We start from the raw sequence: 4957 nt of genomic DNA, 5'->3' as shown, positions 1-4957 counted from the left end.
AGTCTATTTGGCTGCACCAAATGCTTTGAAATGCCTTCCTACTGTCTGTAAGTACTGAGAAACACTCAAAAGAAAATCTCCCGAATGCAAATTGCTCTTAATCTGGCTAAACTTTATTTCATAATGTATGGACCTGACACAGGGGGCTAAGGTACTTTTATTTAAAAGCATAAYGAAAAGCAAAAAAATAACAAAAAAATTAAAAAAAGAAGAAGAAAACAGGTTGCTGTGTAAAAATGATTTGTGTTTTAGAAGAAAATATTAATGGTAAGTTTAGTTTAAAAATTTTGGATTATCTGAATTAGGGAGAGTTTTCACCATGCAGAAGAAATGCCCAAAAAAAGCTAATTAAGCAGCTCTGAATTATCATTAAAAAAGTGCATTGTGGACAATTTCCTTGCACCTGTTACAGAAATCTTTGTCTTTGCAGTCCGCTTGTCTGATAGAACTTTGGTTGTGTTCTTCAGCCCGGTGAGCGTGTGGATGGATTTTTGGGTTAGTTTGGAGAGAAGAATGCTGCAGAGGAGGACAGTGACCAGCCTGTATGGGAGGCCAAGCAGAGGAGAACTCATTTGGTATTCAGCACTGCAACATTGCCATCTTTTGGCCAGACTGAATACACTCTCCAGTCTTTAAGCTGCTGCCGTGTCCAGACACACTGAGGCACTTATGTAGCTTCACACAAAAAGGTAGGTAATGGATGAATTATTTGGTCACTGATAAACGATGTATTATCATTTGGATGATTGTAAAATGTTTGTTCCTTGCTCCAAATAATCAGTGTCGATTTTTTCATTTCGAGGATAAAGTTTCAATTTTTTTGTTGTATTTTGTACAGCATGTGACTGCATGAAGTATTGAGATTTTTATTTATATACTTAATTAAGCTTTATTACAGCTCAGTTTGTTTTATTTTTTTTTCTAAATCCCATAATTGATCAAACTCTATGGCTCTCAAAATCTAATTCAAACACTTTAGCTGTTCGTCCGTCATCTCTTCCCCTTCTGGCAGCAAATTTACAAACATGTGGCGAAGAGGAACGCTTGAGTGGGGATTCTTATCCTCTACCTGAATAAATATTTGTCTGACGTGGCCGTGCCGTCCCGTTTTCCCACGGTGGTGTATGGGACATCATGGATAAGAGAGAGGATGGGCTCTGACAGAGAGTGACAATTCATCCCTTCATTCCCMCCCCCCCACCCCTAACTGACATGTCACATTCTCTGATGACTTTATTGTGCTCCCTGTCACTGCACTTAATCTGTGTGTCAGTCAAGCTGGAGCAGCCCACACCCGCACCTCTAGACAGCAGAGCTAATACCCACCCTTTTAATGACATTAGATTTGGAGTAATGCCATTCAGCGTTGCACTGATATTATCTTCTATTTGCATCATTCAGCCCAGCGACACGGCCCGAGCTCGGCCGATAGAGAGCTGGTCATTTCCCCATCCATTTCCACTCGGATGACAGATGTCAAGATGGAAACTGACTATTATTTACTCGGGCCATGTTTTTATCACACACAGACATGATGTCTCACTTTACTCCAGGCTGTCAGCCAATGCATCAGAGCCTGTCTTTTTTTTTTTTTTTTTTTTTTTTTTTTCCTTTTTTTTTTTTTGTGACTTTCTCCCATTTTTTTTAGGGGGTAATACAAACTCTAGATTCATTTTCTTGGTTTTATTTGTGGAATAAATCACTTGGTCGCAGTCTGTCTAATTTGGTATTTTAGCATCTTTCCCGCAGTCTCAGCATAAGCRAATTAATAATCCCTGCTCATGCATGCCTTCTCAGTAAACATCTGTACTCTTTAAGGTGCTGTGATAACAATATAATGACATGCCATGAATGATTTGGAGCAATTCGTATTCTCTCTACAGTGTGTTTGGGTTTTCTGTCACTGAGAATGAGTGTGCAGCATGAACAGCCTATCAGCATTAGAGGTAACCAAATCCTTTTTTTTCCTCCCTCCCTCTCTCTCTCTCTCTCTCCCTCCACTGTCAGTGCATTCTCTCTCCCATCAGAGCTCCTAGTGCCTAATTAAATGTATTTAGCATCATAAATATTCCAGGGGGACAGGTTGACATAGTGAATTAATGTCTTGCCTCAATGCCACAGCCACTCGATTGGCTGTGGGGAGAAAGTTAGCCCAATGCCAGGTGAATGCCGTTGCTTTCATGTCTTGTTATGAAATATCCATTTTGCTTTTGCTTCCTAATGCACTCAAACTGAAACTACATTGATACTGATTAAGTCGCAGAGCAGGAGAAGAGTCACTTTTGGAATGACTGTGGGGGCAGAAGCTGATTTTTTTAAAATATATTTTAGGCAACTAATGTTTTACTTATTTGCATTGCAGTAATCCCTTTAGGTTTTGTTATTGCTAATTTTCTTTATTCTGCAGCTAAATAACAGTTTTGGCATGAGGTCTAATTTCCTTGTCCTTCACGCATCTCTGCTTGGTTACAACTTCAGAGTGTGGTATCACAACAAAAGGGACTGTTGTCAATAGAAGCTTTTGGATTTAAGATATTCTCTTTTTACAGTTTTTATTAATATGTACAAAGAGTGTTGCTCAGGATTTGTTTGGTCACTGCAATGCATAGCTCCCATTTCTGCCCCTTTTTTTTGACCTGAGTGTTTCAGGCATAATTAACAGGATTTTAAATGGTACAGCCCCACCTCACAGTGCTGGGAAATTCACCAGTGTCCTTCACCAATCCACACAGACAGCAGGGATATTCAGATGCCTCTCTTGAGCTTTAATGCTCATTCCAAGTCTTCACACTTGGGGAGAAACGTTTGAATTTTATTTATTTATTTATTTATTTATTTATTTATTTATTTATTTATTTATTTACTCTGAGACAAACTCAAGAAAGAGTGTTTGCATCTGCTAAGCCACCACCAGGACAGACAAAAACAGCCAAACTAGGCCGAAGGCGCTGGGAAAGATAGAATTATGTGTTATTATGTTCATTTTTAAATCTGGGTATCTCCCTCACCTTTTCTCTTGCCTCTGAACATGCATGGGCTTTGCTTTTTTTTTTCCCTTTCTCCTTCTCAACACGTATAATTGCAATATGCAAGAGCTAAACTAATTTTACGACACAGGAACACCTGTATTCATCTCCATATTAATAGAAAACAGGAAGTATAAATCCCAATTTTCCAGCAGCCACTGTCAGTGAAGATGTTCCTTGAGGGAAAAGGCTGTCTCCTCTCCATTAAAATATCGGTGCTCTCTTCTCGTTTTCCCTTTAGAGCGTCCGTTTTGAGCCTAAATCAGATATCATAATTATGAATGGCACCTAAGCTACATCACTGAGCTTGACACTTCTAATATCCATATGTGCCAATGAGCTTTTAAGTTTCCACTGTTGGGGTGTGCTTGGTGTTGAGTTATGGCGCCGTGCAGCGCCGCTCTAGAACACGGGTTCCTGGGAGTCTCATTTAGCCATGGAAAAGGGAGCTTTGACTGATAGGCTCATTTGGATTTAACACAAGTGCACCGCCCTGAAACATCATGCAGAAAAGTACAGAAACTTTTAAACTCCTGGAGCAATGGGAAAAAAATGGATCCAACTCAGGCCTGAATCAAAAGATTATAAACATAATATTAGGTTTTATTTTTAAAAATAGGAGATTATTTTTTTCTATTTACAGTTTTAGGCATTAATCAGTGTGAGTTTCACCCTCCCTCTCTGTGTCTAAGTCATTATACTAAGGACAGGAACCCTTGTCAGGTCAGGCACTACAAAGCCATGGCATGTGTAGGTGGTCTAAACCTCATTAGTAACAACACAAGCGATGGTCTAATGAACTTAAGACAATGCTAATTAATGGATGAGAACAAAGGCGTAACATTTCTAGAAAGTGTGAAGCACCAAATCTGCTTGTATGACAGCGTTTAAGCCACCTTAATCCTCCTCTGATGTGTTGCGTGGTGCCTCGACCCGCCCGGCACCAGGGCAGGTCAGAGGGAGCAGTTCCATACCTCAGCAGATATAGTCACCTGTGACAATCCTTTCTGGGCTGATAAAGTAAGGGAAGTCTCTCAAGGAACAGTGCAGTGACTTGGCGGAGGGGGTCCCCGGGGAGCAGGTGTCAGGGTTGTCTATCAGAAGCCTGAAAGGAGAAAAGGGACGTGTTATGGGGCTCCATTGTATCCGGGTTGTCATTGACTGATCGGGTCCATTTAGCTGGCTTTCACAGTGAATGAAACCACCTGAATAGATGAAAGCGAGACAGCCTTCCTGACAAACAAGGAGCCCTGGAATATTCATAGAGGATCTGTGAGGAAAAGATTAATGCATTAGAAATTAAAATGGGGCCCGGACGTATGATCTTGCTCTAACACTTGGCCAGACCTGTGTCACCCGCCGCTAGCGCCTGAAGTCGGCACATGCTGCTGCCAAGGTGGAGAGGAATCAATAAGCACCCTGCCATTGTGTGAGCAGAATAATCAAACTTCACCCTCCCACCACCACCTGCCCCCCTTCTCACAAACGCACACCTCCACACCCCCTTTCCTCATTCTTTCCCGCAGCACTGACAATGAATAATTCTGGAGCCATTTGCAATGTTAACGGCACCTATCTGGGCCATCCATGCCTTTATGATAAGAGCTCCAAATATGCATTTCAACAGTCTGAACAGAAGCTGCTTCACCGGCATTTCAAAGGACACCTGTCAGTCATCTGAAAGAGCTGTCAGTCTCTGTCACGCAACGGTGCCAGTGAAATGGCCCAAAAGATAATCTTTACTCTCCCTCTTTCTGTCTCTCCACCTCACTCTTTCAGATCACAGCAGTTACATTTGCAATTGACTGACAAGTGATTTACACTGGAAAATAGATTGTGTTTAAACTGAAAAAAAGAGGGGGGGGTGTATTCTTTTAGGCTGTGTTATTCTGCGCTAGAGTACAGCTGTATCAAATATGCTATCATAAATG

The 4957-nt window shown here is 41.2% G+C and overlaps 1 long non-coding RNA gene across 1 annotated transcript; it reads right to left on the bottom strand.

Annotated features, from left to right (window-relative positions):
• Positions 1-478: 478 nt before the first annotated feature.
• On the bottom strand, positions 479-4306 carry LOC106523314 (uncharacterized). The gene is made up of 3 exons (XR_001310883.1): positions 4232-4306; positions 4019-4131; positions 479-540 (listed from the first exon to the last, which is right to left on the bottom strand). It is a non-coding gene; the product is annotated as an uncharacterized LOC106523314 (long non-coding RNA).
• Between the last annotated feature and the right edge of the window lie 651 nt (positions 4307-4957).

This window comes from Austrofundulus limnaeus, unplaced genomic scaffold (assembly GCF_001266775.1).
Source record: "Austrofundulus limnaeus strain Quisiro unplaced genomic scaffold, Austrofundulus_limnaeus-1.0 Scaffold152, whole genome shotgun sequence".
Classification (NCBI taxonomy): Eukaryota; Metazoa; Chordata; class Actinopteri; order Cyprinodontiformes; family Rivulidae; genus Austrofundulus; species Austrofundulus limnaeus.
This window is presented reverse-complemented; position numbering and strand designations above follow the sequence as displayed.